General features: G+C 39.2%; 1 protein-coding gene across 7 annotated transcripts in view; it reads left to right on the plus strand.

The window, feature by feature from the left end:
• The window catches only part of CDIN1 (CDAN1 interacting nuclease 1), a 235,312-nt gene that overhangs the window by 8,682 nt on the left and 210,543 nt on the right, over positions 1-16,087 (plus strand). The gene's annotated exons all lie outside the window — the stretch shown is intronic.

The raw sequence follows: 16,087 nt of genomic DNA on the forward strand, positions 1-16,087 counted from the left end.
TGAAGAAAACCTCATATAGTGTTATCCAGAGAAGAACCTACATGCTGACAATATTTCTTATTAGTTTGAGGGGGAGACTTTTATGTTATTAGATTATTGACTTCATTTTTAAGTCTATATTCAGGCATCCGACTTCAGTCTACTAAGTAATAACTGATCCTGGAATGTTTGCTGGTACAATAAAAAGGAATTATATATTTCCCTAGGAGAAAAATGTTCAATAGATGTATAGGGTAATAATGTTTTATTATTTGACTTTCAACAAATGTTGACTGAATTTCCCATTATGTTTTTATTACACATTTTGTGCAATTTTGCCATATTGGTTGAATTTTCCTTAAAAAAGCAAACAACCGATATAAAACCCCTTCTTCAGAGTAAGCATGAAAAGTGACCTTAACATATTAAAGTCAGGTACTGGTATGAAAATCATGTGGGAGACAGGTAAAGAATAAATTTTCCTTTCTTTTATTTTTGGTTGTCTTTTTCTTGAAGGGAAATGTCTTCGAGTGATTGTTTTGGACATTCTGGTTTCAAATTGCTGCTTTGGAGAGCTGGTATACTGTGATGAACACAGGAAAGGGGGTTGGCCACAGTTTCTCACTGAATGACAAGTCTCGGTGTCTTAGGGGAGCAGACAGACAGCTGCATCCAGGAGGGTTTGGTCCATGGGTTTGGAACCAGCATGGAGCTACCTGTGCATGACGGATTAATATGGCACATGGGTGGTCATGAATCCAGCCCTTTTCTGGCCACTCTGGGGAACTTATTCTTGCCTCTACTTTTCTTTTTTTCTCCATCCCTACCTTTCAGGAGGCATCTTGATAACATATTTAAGAGTTAATAATGCTTCCTTATGAACCAGAATTTCCTTTTTGCCAAAGAACAGTGATCCAGTTGACAGTGTCAGCTTTTTCAAGCGCCTTCTCTTTACTGAGGTGTGATCTTTCTGTGCCTTCAAGACAGCAAATAAGTTTTTTGTTTTCCTTTTTTTAACCCAGTGTGGTGTTCAAACTGTGACCTTATGATAAAACCCGCAGTCTCATTAAAATAATCAAGAGCTCTGTCATTTTCCATCCAAAGTAAAATGTTAAAATATCTCAGGACTTTTTTTTTTAATGTGTTTTAAACATTGAGATTCAGTTGCTAAAAATGTTTGAAATCAGTTAAACTTAAGAGAAATAACTTCAACACCATGGGAATAAATATTTTGTAACAAAGCAATACAAGTAGAGGAAAAAGTAGGGTGGATTCATGTGTCTTGATACTGATGTTCAGTGTAATACATAAGAACGGGATCTTTCCTTGGCTGAGTGCTGGCTCATGGGAGTTGGGGCAATTCTGTGTGAAGCTCAGGCTTTTTCTTAGGTTGCCCTGGGCTTCCCTTGTGGTTCAGCTGGTAAAGAATCCGCCCGCAATGCAGGAGACCTGGGCTCGATCCCTGGGTTGGGAAGATCCCGTGGAGAAGGGAAAGGCTCCTCACTCCAGTTTTCTGGCCTGGAGAATTCCATGGAGTGTATAGTCCTGCTGCTGCTGCTGCTGCTGCTAAGTTGCGTCAGTCGTGTCCGACTCTGTGCGACTCCATAGACGGCAGCCCATTAGGCTCCTCTGTCCCTGGGACTCTCCGGGCAAGAACACTGGAGTGGGTTGCCATTTCCTTTTCCAATGCATGAAAGTGAAAAGTGAAAGTGAAGTCACTCAGTCGTGCCCAACTCTTCGAGACCCCATGGACTGGAGCCTACCAAGCTCCTCCATCCATGGGATTTTCCAGGCAAGAGTACTGGAGTGAGGTGCCATTGCCTTCTCTGAGGAAACCATAATGGAAAAAGACACTTGATATTTACAAGTGTTATCAACTCTTGATATTAAGAAGAGTTATCATTTACAACTTTTGAAAATCCCCAAATACACTGCTGGCACCGCAGAGAATGGCAAAGGTCTCTAAAGTTTGTCATGTACTTTTTAATTAAGTTAAACTCACTTCTCAGCCAACTAACATGCTGCTCCCCACATCAGCCTAGGGTCATGGAAAATTCAGATTGACCCTCAGCAAGTTTAGGGAATAGTGTTTGTCATGTATATTTGTGATCACTCTCAAAAAGTCAGAACTGGGTGTGTTTCATTTAAGACTGCTGTGGGTACCCAGCTCCAGCTTCAGGACACATAGAAATGCAGGGTGAAACGCTTTGTGGTCTGTCACTCAAGCTTGGGCCACACCTTAGCCCCCAAAGATTCCATAACTTATGAGTGTCTAAGACTTGTTGGGGACTAAGGCTCTTTGTAGGTGACCTCTTTCGTAGGTGGAATGTGAGAGACTAAAACATCATTTAAAAGCATCTTACTATAATCATACATGAAATTAGACTGGTGATTTTTTTTTTTTCAATTTTTTGCTTCTGTCTAAAACTCTTCCAAGCTGATACCATCTTTTGTTTAAGGTATGTTACACTGCTTTTTGTTTTTGCTGATACTGTTGATAGAGAAAGCTAATAAAATTTGAAATTCACTTGTACTTCAAGAGTCTTTCTTATATCCCCAGTCCATTTAGCTAAGACACTAAATGGATTGAGTGTTGCAAGAAAGACTCTTGGTTGTGTATAGCATTGAAAACTTCACAGACCCTTGTAGCCTAGATGTAACAGATAGCTCACAAACATCATGTCTTAACGGACGCAGCTAACATTACCTAGATTCTTACTTCCTGAGGGCAGCTAACGGACACAGCTAACATTACCTAGATTCTTACTTCCTGAGGGCAGCTAAAATATATATTATTGTAAAAATACATTTAACATCCAGTTCGTAACATTTTTGGGCTTCCCAGTTTGCTCAGCGGTAAAAGAATCTGCTTGCCAATGCAGGAGATTTAGGTTTCATCCCTGGGTCGGGAAGGTCCCCTGGAAGAGGGCATGGCAACCCACTCCAGTATTCTTGCTGGAAAATCCCATGGACAGAGGAGCTTGGTGGGCTACAGTCCATGGGGTCACAAAAAGTTGGACACGACTGAGCAACCAAGCATGCATGCATCATAACATTTTGAATCTTTATCTGCACTTTGGTGGGCATGTTTAGAACTGATCATGTGCTGATCACAAAAGCATCTCCTGAGGGATCTGCATAACTCTCTCATTATTTCAGATGCAGTGACTTAGAGAGTGTTGGACTGAGATCATAACTAGAGATCGTCTAGTCAAATTGGTTAGTGTTAAGAGAGGCAGAAACTGAGGAGAACTTGACCAGAATTACACACCTGGAGGCAAAACTCTCCTTTCATACTCTTTAGATAAAGATCACCAACTGCCCTGGAAGTCTGGCAGGCCAGGCTGGTATCAGCAAGGAGTGAAGGAGTGCTCTGGCCTGGTTGGGGTGGTGGCAAAGTGAAGGGACAGTTGTGTGCACGGACAGGACGGCCGCAGCCTTAGCCAGCCCTCCGCTGCCATGTCGGAATGTGGGCCTAAGACTGCCAGGGCTTCTGTTCTCTAGGAAGCAGCTCTAGATCTGATTTTTCAGGAAAAAAAAAAAAAAAAAAAAAATCCTGAATTTTAAATCTTGTCAATTTGTTTGAATTTTGAAAAAGCACTCTGTGGGCCAACAGTTTCCTGGCCAAACTAAGTCTGTGGGCTGAATTTGGCCTGCAGCCCACGGGTGCTGGAGTTGGCTCTTTCCAGCTCATGAGAGCGAATTGCAATCATCTTTTCTCCACTCTGTACGATGTGACCTTGCATCAGCCATAGTAGGCGTGTTGACGCCACCAAAATTGGCTACTGTGCAAACCTCATCTTACCCGTCTCTCCCCAGTTTCACCAAAGACATTTATTTTATTTTTCATTGGGGTATAGTTGCTTTACAATATTGTGTAAGTTTTTGCTGTACAACACAGTGAATCAGCTGTGTGTGTGTGTGTGTGTGTATCCCCTCCTTCTTGAACCTCTTTCTTTCTCCCCGCCCCACTTCCCCTCTCTCCATGTCATCACAGAGCACCAAGCTGAACTCCCTATGCTGTACTCTGTAAGCAGCTTCCCAGCGGCTATCTATCTATATAAGGCACTTCTTAAGCCTCTGCACCACTGCATGCCATCAGCAATTTGAGACCTTTGCATTACACACTATGGCCCTGTGGCATATCTTTTCTAGAATTTTCTTTACCCAGTTTGCTGTGACTTTTATAGCTTTTTTCCTAGAAAGAGCTCATAACACATATATCTGTACCTAACTGATTCTTATAATATTTTTGTGAATGTTGGACTTTCTTTCCCCTTACCTCCACCCTTGGCTTTTTTTTTTTTTTTGGATCCGAAAAGAGGATACATAATTTTTCCCCCACCATGGTTATTATGGGAACTAGAATTCCAGTCAGTACCTAGTATATTGTAGGTGTTATGAATCATATTGTAATGGACATTTGATTGAACAGACCTAAAAAAAAAATGCCGCTTGGTTATAAAACCAAAGCTATATACATGTCTCATTTAGAAAAATTAACCCCTTTCAGAATAGAGTCATTGACTAGATTTAGTGATTATTCATTCTATAGGAATTTAGAAATACTCCCATGGTATACCTAAGGGTTTATGATGTCAGAAATTATTTTAAGAGAGACTTCAAGCTTAGTTGTTACCTCTTCATTTGGCAACTATTCCAATATAAAAAGGAAAATAAACATCTCTGCAGTTGTAATGAAAAACAATGGAATGGGGGGAGATAGCCAACTGATTACCATTTGACATAGTACAGTTTTGTAAAGACTTAATTATCGCATGTTCATATGAGTATTTCTTTTCGAAGTCCAAAGTACCAGTAATAAAATGACAGCATACAACTAAAACAGAAGTTTTATTTGAAAATACAATCAACATTAGGCAAGCATATGTGTATTTCAGAATGTACATATTCTATGTGGGGCTGGGCCCACACCTGTGGTCTGGCCTGGTGGTATTGAGTTTGGCAGAGTTGTCATGGCTTGTGATCGACCTTGGGTGGTTTATTTAGCTCTCTCTGTTTATGGTTAATTATTGTATAAATCGATAGGAAGCAAAACCCTATTATTGTGAACTCCAGGAGGCCATTGAGTCTTTTGTTGTAGAGGCAGTTTTTTATATTGGTTTAAAGAACTTGGCTTTGGAAATAGACATCTGAATTCTGGCTTCATGACTTACTTGCTGGTGACCTTGGTGCCTCAGTGTCCTTGTTTATAAAACGGGATTCTTAGGAACTTGACATAAGTTAGTACATAAGAAATGATTAGGCAGTTCCTGGTACTGTGTTGAATTAATTTTGCTGCTGCTTTTACTGTTATCATTGTTGATTTAAGGATGCTTGTTGCAATGGTTCCGTTCAGATCAGTTGCTCAGTCATGTCTGGTGCTTTGCAACCCCATGGGCTGCAGCATGGCAGGCTTCCTTGTCCATCACCAGCTCCCAGAGCTTGCTCAAACTCATGTCCATCAAGTCATTGATTCCATCCAACCGTCTCATCCTCACTCATCCCTTTCACCTCCTGCCTTCAATCTTGCCCAACCTCAGGGTCTTTTCCAGTGAGTCAGTTCTTCGCATCAGGTGGCCAAAGTATTGGAGCCTCAGCTTCAGCATCAGTTTTTCCAGTGAATATTCAGTGTTGATTTCCTTTAGGATTTACTGGTTTGATCTCCTTGCAGTCCGAGGGACTCTCAAGAGTTTTCTCTAACACCACAGTTCAAGAGCATCAATTCTTTGGCACTCAGCTTTCTTTATAGTCCAACTCTCACATCCATACATGACTATTGGAAAAACCATAGCTTTGACTAGATGGACCTTTGTTGGCAAAGTAATGTCTCTGCTTTTTAATATGCTGTCTAGATAGGTCATAGCTTTTCTTCTAAGGAGTAAGCATCTTTTAATTTCATAGCTGCAGTCACAATCTGCAGTGATTTTGGTACCCAAGAAAATAAAGTCTGTTGCTGTTTCCACTGTTTCCCCATCTATTTGACGTGAAGTGATGGGACCGAATGCTGTGATCTTAGTTTTTTGAATGTTGAGTTTTAAGCCGTCTTTTTCACTCTCCTCTTTCATCAAGAGGCTCTTCAGTTCCTCTTCTCTTTCTGCCATAAGGGTGGTGTCATCTGCATATATGAGGTTATTGATATTTCTCCTGGCAATCTTGATTCCAGCTTGTGCTTCATCCAGCCCGGCATTTCACGTGATGTACTCTTCATAAAAGTTAAATAAGCAGGGTGATATACTCCTTTCCCAATTTGGAACCAGTCTCTTGTTCCGTGTCTGGTTCTAACTGTTGCTTCCTAACCTGCATACAGTTTTCTCAGGAGGCAGGTCAGGTGGTCTGCTATTCCCATCTCTTTCAGAATTTTCCACAGTTTGAGGTGATCCACACAAAGGCTTTGGCATATTCAGTAGAGCAGAAGTAGATGTTTTTCTGGAACTTTCTTTCTTTTTCTGTGATCTAACGGATGTTGACAATTTGATCTCTGGTTCCTCTGCCTTTTCTAAAACCAGCTTGTGCATCTGCACGTTCTTGGTTCACATACTGTTGAAGCCTCACTTGGAGAATTTTGAGCATTACTTTGTTAGTGTGTTGTGATAGTATCTGTGGTTATAATAGCCTCAGTGTTAGAAACGGAAAAGACTTTATCTAAACCAGCCTCCTTATTTTCTAGATTTCCAAAGTGTTTTTCTTTAACCCCAGTATAATAGGAAGCCAGCTTTTAGCAAATTAGGGTGAAAATATAGTCCTTAGCTGATACTGGCATCCATGATGTGCTTTTGGATTGGTGGCAAAATGGGCATCTCAAGGTTTGGATTGATTCCTCCCGCTTAGAAAACGGTCATGTAACGTGATCAGTGCCTAAGACAGAATAACTGGAAATGTTAAAACCTGACACTTTTATTTTTTAAATTTTTATTGGAGTATAGTTACTTTACAATGTTGTGTTAGTTTCTGCTGTACAGCAAAGTGAGTCAGCTATACTATGTATATATATATAATACATATATATATATATATGCGCACACACACACATATATATATATGTATATGCCCTCTTTTTTGGATCCCCTTCCCACTTAGGTCACCACAGAGCTCTGAGTAGAGTTCCCTGTGCTGTATAGTAGGTTCTTGTGTGTGTGTGTGTGTGTGTGTGTGTGTACTCAGTCGTTCAGTCATATCCAATTCTTTTCAGCCCCGTGGACTCTAGACTGCCAGGCTCCTATGTTCATGGAATTTTCCAGGCAAGAGTACTGGAGTGGATTGCCATTTCCTACTCAAAGGCATCTTGCTGACCCAGGGGTTGAACCCGCATCTCTTATGGGCTGGTATATTCTTTACCACTAGTGCCGCCTGGGAAGCCCCGTAGTCCTTTCTTATCAGTGAACTGTTCTGTACATAGTATCAGTAGTGAATTTATGTCAGCCCCTACCTCCCAATTCATTCCACCCTCCCTTTACCCCCTTGGTGTCCATGTGTTTCTTCTCTATGTCTGTATCTCTCTTTTTGCTTTGTGAGTTAATTCATCTGTATCATTTTTCTAGATCCCATATATAAGTGATATTATATGATATGTGTTTTTCTCTTTCTGACTTACTTCACTCTGTATGAGAGTCTCTAGGTCCATCCATGATGGCTGATAAAGCCTGAGAATTTTAGAAAAGTATGTTCTTATAATTACTTTTCTCAGATGCACCGCCCCCCCACCCCATATTCTGGAAGCTCTTTTATGTTTTTACTTCATCTTGATAACAGAGTGGTTATGAATTTATGAAAGATATTTGTATGAATACCAGTTTTGGAGTCAGGCTTTTGTACAAGAAAGTCATTTGAGTCCAGTAATTATATGAGTTCAAATGAAAGTCTTCCAGGGCATGGAGAGTTTGTTGGATGCTCTAGGTCATCACATGAGTGTGAATGTTGATTTCAGTGTTTAATATAAAGATTAATAACTTAGAAGAACTAGTGTTCTTAAACAATTTAAAATCTATTCATGATGCCAATACTGTTTATGAAAAGACCTTGTGGTAAACACAAAGAAATTATAGAAACGTTTTTAAAGAAAATTGATTTATTGTTTCTTAAGGCTTTGCTTATTATTAATTACAATGTATTCTGGAATGCGGCCTGCAAAAATTTGCTTAATTTATCATCTTTGTCCAGTTCTGCTGATCATATAGCTGCACTAATAATGAGTTGGGCAATATAGTAATTCTTGCCCTTCCTTTGCTATTATATTTTATTTATTTATTTATTGGCTGCTCCGCCACAGCATGTGGGATCTTTGTTCCCCAACCAGGGATCGAACTCATGTTCCCGTGCATTGGAAGCGTGGAGTCTTAACCACTGGCCCACCAGGGAAACCCCTTTTCTGTTTTATCAGAGAGCATGTCTTGTAAGTTTTTGACATGCTTCACTTAAACTGCTTAGGCCAGATTGGAATAAAAGTATTAAAACTGATTAGAGATCTTCATGCTTTAAAAAATAATAATACTTAAAAACTCTGACACTCTGAAAAATAGTTGCCTGTAGCCAAAGATGGAAGTAAAAGTCATAACTATACTGTAGATTGAATTTTGAGGACAATTATTTTCCATATAACTCTTGTGAAGTGTGAAACAAGATTCGGTTTTCATGTTAGAGGTGTGAGGAGACTAGATTTGGTGCATTTTCATGAAAAATACTTTATTCATGTGCTGGCTTTTTGGACAATTGTATTCCGCACTGTATTAGAGTGGCGCAATAAATTGCTGAATATACTGTCTGCTGAATATGACTTTACCATGAAAAATTTGATGCATGGAGAAGGAAAGGTTGGAATATATCAACCTTTTCTGACAAGGGACTTCGAATTTTGACCTAATACAGGTGACCTTTGTGCGCAATAAAAGTGAGCTTAATCTTGAGGTCAAGGTTGAGGTGAATGGCAGGGCAGCGTGGCAGAACTTATGCTGATGGTGGGTACTTCAGAGCCTTCGTAGCTATTGGCTAAATGGGAGTCTGGCACTTTTTTTTTTTTTTTTCCAATTTTAAGCATTTCCAGGAGCTTATTTATAGCTAGTTGTTTAGCTTTTTAATGCCATCCCATTTCCTCAAAGCTCAGCTATCTGTTTAGCTGTGGTAAGTTTGTCTGTTTTTATAAAGTTTACTGTTTCTGAGTGAAAGGCATGAGTGTGCTATTATTTTCTGCTCTGTAGATAAGCCTTAGCTAAAAATAAAAATGTTCTTCTGGCTTATAGAAAAGACAACTGACATATATAACCTTGGAACTGAAAATACATCTTCTTTGAAGAGGGTTTATTTCTTTGACAAGTTGAACTTTTGTCATCTAACTTTGGAACTGTCAAAAGAATTTTTAAGTACTGTGTACCTTTATCTAGATTATAATTAAGAGAACTCTCATGAATTACTGTCTTAAAAGGTTTAGTTGATTTAGAGACTGGTTATTCCCTTGAAACTTTCTTTGAAATGCAACTGCTAATGCATTTATGTTATCATATAATATGATATAAACTATTTTTAAGGTTTTACCTGCCATGCAGAGAAGAAAAAAATGTTTAAAAACATAAATTTCACTAGTGACTACCTCAACGGTTTTGTCACAGATGAAACTGCAGCTTAGCAAAGCATCAGGAAAAAACCTGCCAGCAGTTATGTTTTCTGAACACTTAGTGAATATTCTGCCGAAATAATTGGTTGAAACAACAAACAGTCAGGGGGAGAGTGTCAGAGACTTCTAAGGGAAAGAACTTCTCCTCTTTTAATCGAGCCTGCAGAATATATTCCCTGGGACTGATCAGCTCTGGAGCGCTGAGGTTTGATGATTGGAATGGCAGGAAAGCATGCTTTCAGGACATAACGAATTGACGAGGCCATCCATCATTTGTTAGCATACGCTGAAACGTGGGCTGTGTGTGCAGAGGCCGGTGATTTAGTAAATACTTGGGAGATGAATAGAGCTCACACACAGGGGAAGATATTGCTGTCCTTCAGCAGCCCGAGACCCAGGCGCCTGCTGAGAAGGCCCTCTGACAGCACATCATCAGTAACTGGCCTGTCACAGTCAGCGGTGCCCACCAACCATCGCCAGTATATTAAATGCATTTTTAATATCTGCTTCAGTAGATTTAATGAAGAAAATTGAGTTTCCATACTCCACGCGCTGCTTCTTCAAGTGTTCTAAGGCATGGACTTTTGCCTGCAGAAGAAAGGGGGAAGACCATGCTGGCAGTTAGGAGAGCTGATTGAAAAGGACACTCAGACAGAATACTGTGCAAACGACAAATACTTTGAGCAGCGTCGGCATCTTGTTGATGTTAGAAAAAGCTCATTTTTTTTTTAAGAGGGTTTATGATTTAGTTCCTAATTCCTTTCTTCCCTCCCCGGCCTTTTCCCTAGAAGGGTTGAACCTGCTGCTAAGAGATGTATGCTTATTGATCTGAAAGGAATATTAAGGGAATATTATGATTTGGCATATTTTGAACAGAGACTCAGTTTTCAATTAGTTTGTGTTTTGAGATACTGTTTGAGTCTTAGGATTTTCGCATGAAGACATAAAGTAGGCTTTTGCTTAGCTAGTTGGCTTCCATATTTTTGTTGAACTTGTTAATCAAGTTGGTGTATTTTTGTCTGGGATCATGCTCAAAATGAATGTGAAAAAAATTTGTTGGCAGCTTGATTAAAAAGTGCTCGTATACTTTCTTAGACTAGATGGTTTCTTTAAAAATTGTGATTCAAAAATGTTCAATTTTTCTCTCCTAGCAAAGTTCATAGATTCCTTCTTTTTAATGAGTTTCAGTGTTGACATTGTTTACTACAAAATAGCAAGACAACCAATTAGATATAGTTGCAAGCATGTACTTTAAAGGTTTCTACTTTTGTTTAAAAAAAAAAGAAATCCCGAATATGCTCTCATGTTCACAGAAGAAGAAGCTATGGAATGGGACCTATAAATCTGATTCCTGCATGTGTCAAAACAGTAATGTATTAAATGCATATTATTATAAAAATTTAAGACATGTCTTAAACACACTTACATTTTTATAACACATGGCAATATTAAATAATACATTTCCTTGTTAGCATCTGTTTGCCGTCATTGTTGGCAAGACCTATGATTTATTGCTTAAATTAATGACCAAGACCATTTTGGACCTGATATATGCCCCTAAGCTTATTACATCACTAAATAAAATAAAATGTATGCACTTGTGACAGAGTTATTTTTATAATTGTTTATCCCTTTAAGTGCCCTATTCAGTGATTCACTGAAAGGTTCATAATGGTTGGCTTGTAACCAGAAAATAATCTCAGAAAGGTAAAATGTATTTCTTGTTTAGAAGTAAAATGCCAGACTTATGGTGATGATAGGGTCCCAGCAAGAATTTGCAACACTCAAACTCATTCTTCAGTGCTCTCAATTAACTCTTGTTGAATTTTTTGAGGCATAGCCCCCCACCAACCCCAGAGTTTAATGCTGCCTATTAGTCCTGGTGCTCATCTTCGTATGATCTCCTCAATATAGATAAAGTGATTTTGTTCTGACATAAAGCTGCAAGGGTTAAATTCCTTACAAGGATTTTTCAGGTGCCATTATCATCATGCATTAAACCAAGCAAGATTATTTTCCTATTTTTAGTTCTTTTCTTTGGGGAGATTGGAACTTGACTGTTTTTATATTGAACTCTATTTGACTTCATAGCCTTTATCTTTCCTTTCTAAGGGTGCAGTATGCTAGACCCTTTAGTATTTTACAGTTACCAGTTACCTAAAATCACTCTGCTGCCTGACTTGTAATACAGTACAGTATGGCTTTGTGGTTTTGCTCCTCAAGAAGTATCTATCTCATGAACTGTCAGCTTTCCTGTCATATGATGGTGAGGCAAAGTGAGCCCTGCTTCTGGACTGCAGTGTCTGCAGCTTGAAACATTTGGAGTCTCTTTGGTACCTGAGAATAATACGCCTGGGAAGATTACTATTTTGCAGATATCTTGGGACAATTATCACTCATAAATGGAAATGAAATTTAGCTCCTAAGAAAGATCTTTTCTTCGTCTTACTTTCATCTCACTTTTATTGCATCATTTTAAACAAAATAGTTCAGTGGTAATTGAAAGTTGTCCTTTTTTTCCCCCTTAGTTTTCCTTCCTAAGGCAGTTGATCTGATGACGTTTTTAACGCTTCTCTCAGAAATGATGAGGCCAACAAGTACTTGTGTTTTTCTTGAAAAATTATATTGACCTTTTCAACTCTGGGCTCTCATCTCCCACTTCTGATATTGGTATCACCCTGTTCATCTTATTTTCCTTGTCTGAGAAACCTACCTCCAGACAAAATATTTTAAAGGAAAATTGATGAGAAGGAGTCTTAAGTGCCATTGTCTAATTCTCCCTCTCTTTCTCTCTCCCTTTTTACTTTTTGGTTTTTTGAATATTGGTAAAGATATTTTTCTTTGACCATTATAGTTACTTTTGCCTGTTTATTTGGAAAGTATACATTCCTGTCTTTTGCTTTCTGTTTGACTGATAGTGAATTCCTTAAGGATAGGAACCCTGTGTTTTGCTGTGATTTTATCTTCCAACTCCTCCCACTGGTGCCTAGCACGGTATTGTGGTGCTTTTATGCATTCAGTGAATTCTTGTGAACTTTCTTGCACAGGTCAGTGCTTATTTTTATGATCCCTTTTGCAGAGAAGAAAAGTTAGAAAAGTGTTTCTTCTTTTTTGGCCAGTATCGTTCAATCTAGCACCACACAAAGAACTTGCTCTTCTTTCTACAGTGGTTTCTTAAGCTTTCAGTTTCTGGGTAAGGCTGTTTAAGTCCTATTTAAAAATATTAAAGTATTCAGTAGGCAGCTAAGTGCTTAGCCTCATGTACTACTTAACACTAAATGAAAGTAAAATTTAACGCAGACATGGAACCATTTGTTATATTTTAGTAGATGAAGCAATGGCTGTGTAAACCTTAACCTTGTAATTTTGTGAGTCCCACTTTATCATGTAGCTGTAAGGGTAATCAAAATAAATCATGGGAGATGAATAAATATTTTCTAGTGCTTTCTCTGTGCTTTCAGAAGTGATGCTTGATCCATGAAATTTTAGTAAGTGTATTAAATAAAACAATATGATGTGCACTGTGTCAGATCTGATAAATTATTCGGTATAGGACATTTATACAACATATGTTGAGCTGCTACGTGAACAGCTTAATGACTATAAATTATGTTCATCTGACTTGCCATTTTTATATTTTGTTAAAAGTTGCACTATTTGTATTGTAGATATATATATATGTACACACATACATATATAAACACACACACATATATATTGGGGGGCAGGGAGAAGAAGGCATAAGAAAGGCACAGGTCATCTCTGCAATGTTCTGACAGTGATCCGGGGCTCCTCAGCTGTGCAGTGTACATAACACAGATGTTGGGGAGTCATCTGTCAGCCATGCCTCTCCTATGGAGTTAAAGTTCTAGAGGGAAAAGAATTTGACACAGTGCTGTCACTGTTACATTTTCACAATAGAAGAGCATGCAAATCTTGAACCTCCTGCTTAGCAGTAGTGCCCTGTCTAATGTCTGTGCTGGTTAGAATAAAAAATCATGGGTGCATCTTGGGCTCAGAGATCTGACAAAGGTCATGCTATGTTGGGTATTTGAATTGGAAATTGTCTGGACTTAGATTTTATAAAGCTCCCACTGTTGTGTGTGGGGAGAATTTCAGCAGGGTTTTGTCCCTGGAGAGGCCTCTTAGGCCCTTCTCTGTCCTATGAATGAATTTAGATGTGAGGGTTACTCCTGCCTTAAAACTGTTAAGTTCATTTTGCATACATCCCTAGAGAGAAAAACTGGCAGATGCTTTTGTCTTGGAAGTGTTTAAAAGAAAACTGCAGAGCAGGAACAAGAGAGAAAAGAGGCCCTGTGTGGAGTCCCAGAACATTTTGGAAATGGCCAATATGCAGTTTTCATCAGTATGAAGGCGGGGTGCAATATGGTGCCTGTAGCTCACGAGGGAATATGAATGTTGATTAAGCATACTCCCAGGCTTTGAAATTCTGAAAGCAGTGTCAGAATAATGGATGTTGAGCAAATGTCAAGCATTTGTTAATTTCTCTGTTATTTGGAGTTTATCTACCATGATCAATCAAATAAGCTAGTGCTTCTCTCTTGTGGCATGTGTCATTGATATGGTGATTAGGTGGCAAGAGAGACCTTCTGCCTTTTTTTCCAGGTAACAGATTATAAACGAGTAGACAGAGCTTTTCAGTTGAAGATCTGCTTATGGCTTTGTTTGGTAGAAATTTGGCTATTAACTGAGTACTCCAGTGATGGTATAAAAATCTGTGACCACGTGCCAAAGATATTAACTATGGTACCATTTACACCAAAACCAGCACTGGTGTTAGGATTTCCATCTAAATATTGTTTCCATTAGTTTCTAAAGCTTTGATGTGAAACTGGGTGAAAGAAGTTCAACCCTGGAAGGATTCTGACCTGTTAATGTTTGTTGATGGAGTTTTTTATCTGTTTTTACTTATAGTTGTTAATTCTAACTCAGTGATTGACTTCCGTTCTTTGGAGACAGTAGATTTGCTTCACGTGGTTCAAAGCAGTTTCTTTCTATTATTTTTAGGAAGCAGCGCTACAGTGTTTTGCTGCCCCACATGCTCAAAAGGTCCTTTCGAGCAGTTACTCAACTGCAGATTATTGTGCTGTAGTAACATTCCATGCTGCGAGAAGCAGTTTCCAGTTAGAATGTGAATGGCCTTACCGACTGGGATTTCATTAGGGGTTGACACTAGGTACCCTGCTTAAGTGTCCTACCACTGAGGACAATATAACTGAGACTGAAAGGGGGTTTTTGTGTGAAACTGCAGTGGCTGGAATCAGAGACCTGTAATCGGAGATTTGGTGTTTTTCACTTTCTATTCCCTCTTTTCTTTTCTTAGTCCTCGCCATGAAGCTCCTGTGATTCAGGTGGAGATGAATATGATCCTTCCCCACCTAGATCTTGTGAAATAGGTGCCTTTATGATTTTTGGCATGCTCTTCCTGCAGAACTGGATCTCCTGAAGTGATCTGCCCCCTGCTTTTAAACCTCAGTGAACTTTCTCTGAGGATTTACAACTGGGCAGCTATAGGATATTCACCCCATGAACTGCCTGTGTGGTTTCTGGGGGGCTCCTTTCAACGTTGCCATAATGTCTCAAAGAGCATGGCAATTTCCAAAGCAGAAAGCCTTCAACTTTCTGTTCAGGTTAATAAGATGCTTTATCCGTACTGTCTCGTACTGTCTCCATCAGGCCTTTGGTTTGGGCTTTCTGTGCGACTGGAACTTTTAACCCTCTGCATAAAATCCTCACGTCTTACCTGGAACGTGACACCAGTGAGCTCTACCACTGCAGAACTTCCAGTATCATATAAATAGAAGCACTGCTGACTGGCTTTTCTAGACTTCTGTCTGAAAGCTCATCATGACCATTCATTGCCCATAGCATCACTGAACCATTCACTCAATCATACACCAAAACACTTAGCCTGTTACTGATACGCAGCTCTCAAATCTATATTCTGTTCACGGGGGTAAAGCCCTTGTTCCTAGTTTAGATTAAAAAAGACATGAAAAATTTTGTTACACTGATGAGAATTATAATAACGAGAGCACTATGAATTTCATATACTAGTAATTCTTTTTTTCTTTATGGCTTCACTGTGTGACTTGTGGGATCTTTGTTCCCAAACCAAGGATTGAACCCCTGCCCTTGGCAGTGAAAGAGCAGAGTCCTAACGACTGGACCAGTAGGGAATTCCCCACACTGTGACTTCTTAACTGTGTTACTCGTGAATGCTTCAAAGCACTGCGGTGGAAGGTGTTGGTTGTTTTGGTGGGTGGTGGCCCTCAGTACTGGCCAAATTGTTAGCCCCTCTGTTTTGTATTTCAGTCAACTCTTCCAGTGCCTACACATAACTAAACTTTCCTTCCTCATGTATGGCAACTATGAAATCATGAGTCATTTAAAAAAAAAAGTGCAAGGATAAATACTGTTTCCTACTGGACACACATTCTAATGATAGCCGAGATGTTTTGGGGACTCTTAGTTAAAAGT

The sequence above is a fragment of the Bos javanicus genome, chromosome 10, assembly GCF_032452875.1.
Source record: "Bos javanicus breed banteng chromosome 10, ARS-OSU_banteng_1.0, whole genome shotgun sequence".
NCBI classification, from domain to species: domain Eukaryota; kingdom Metazoa; phylum Chordata; class Mammalia; order Artiodactyla; family Bovidae; genus Bos; species Bos javanicus.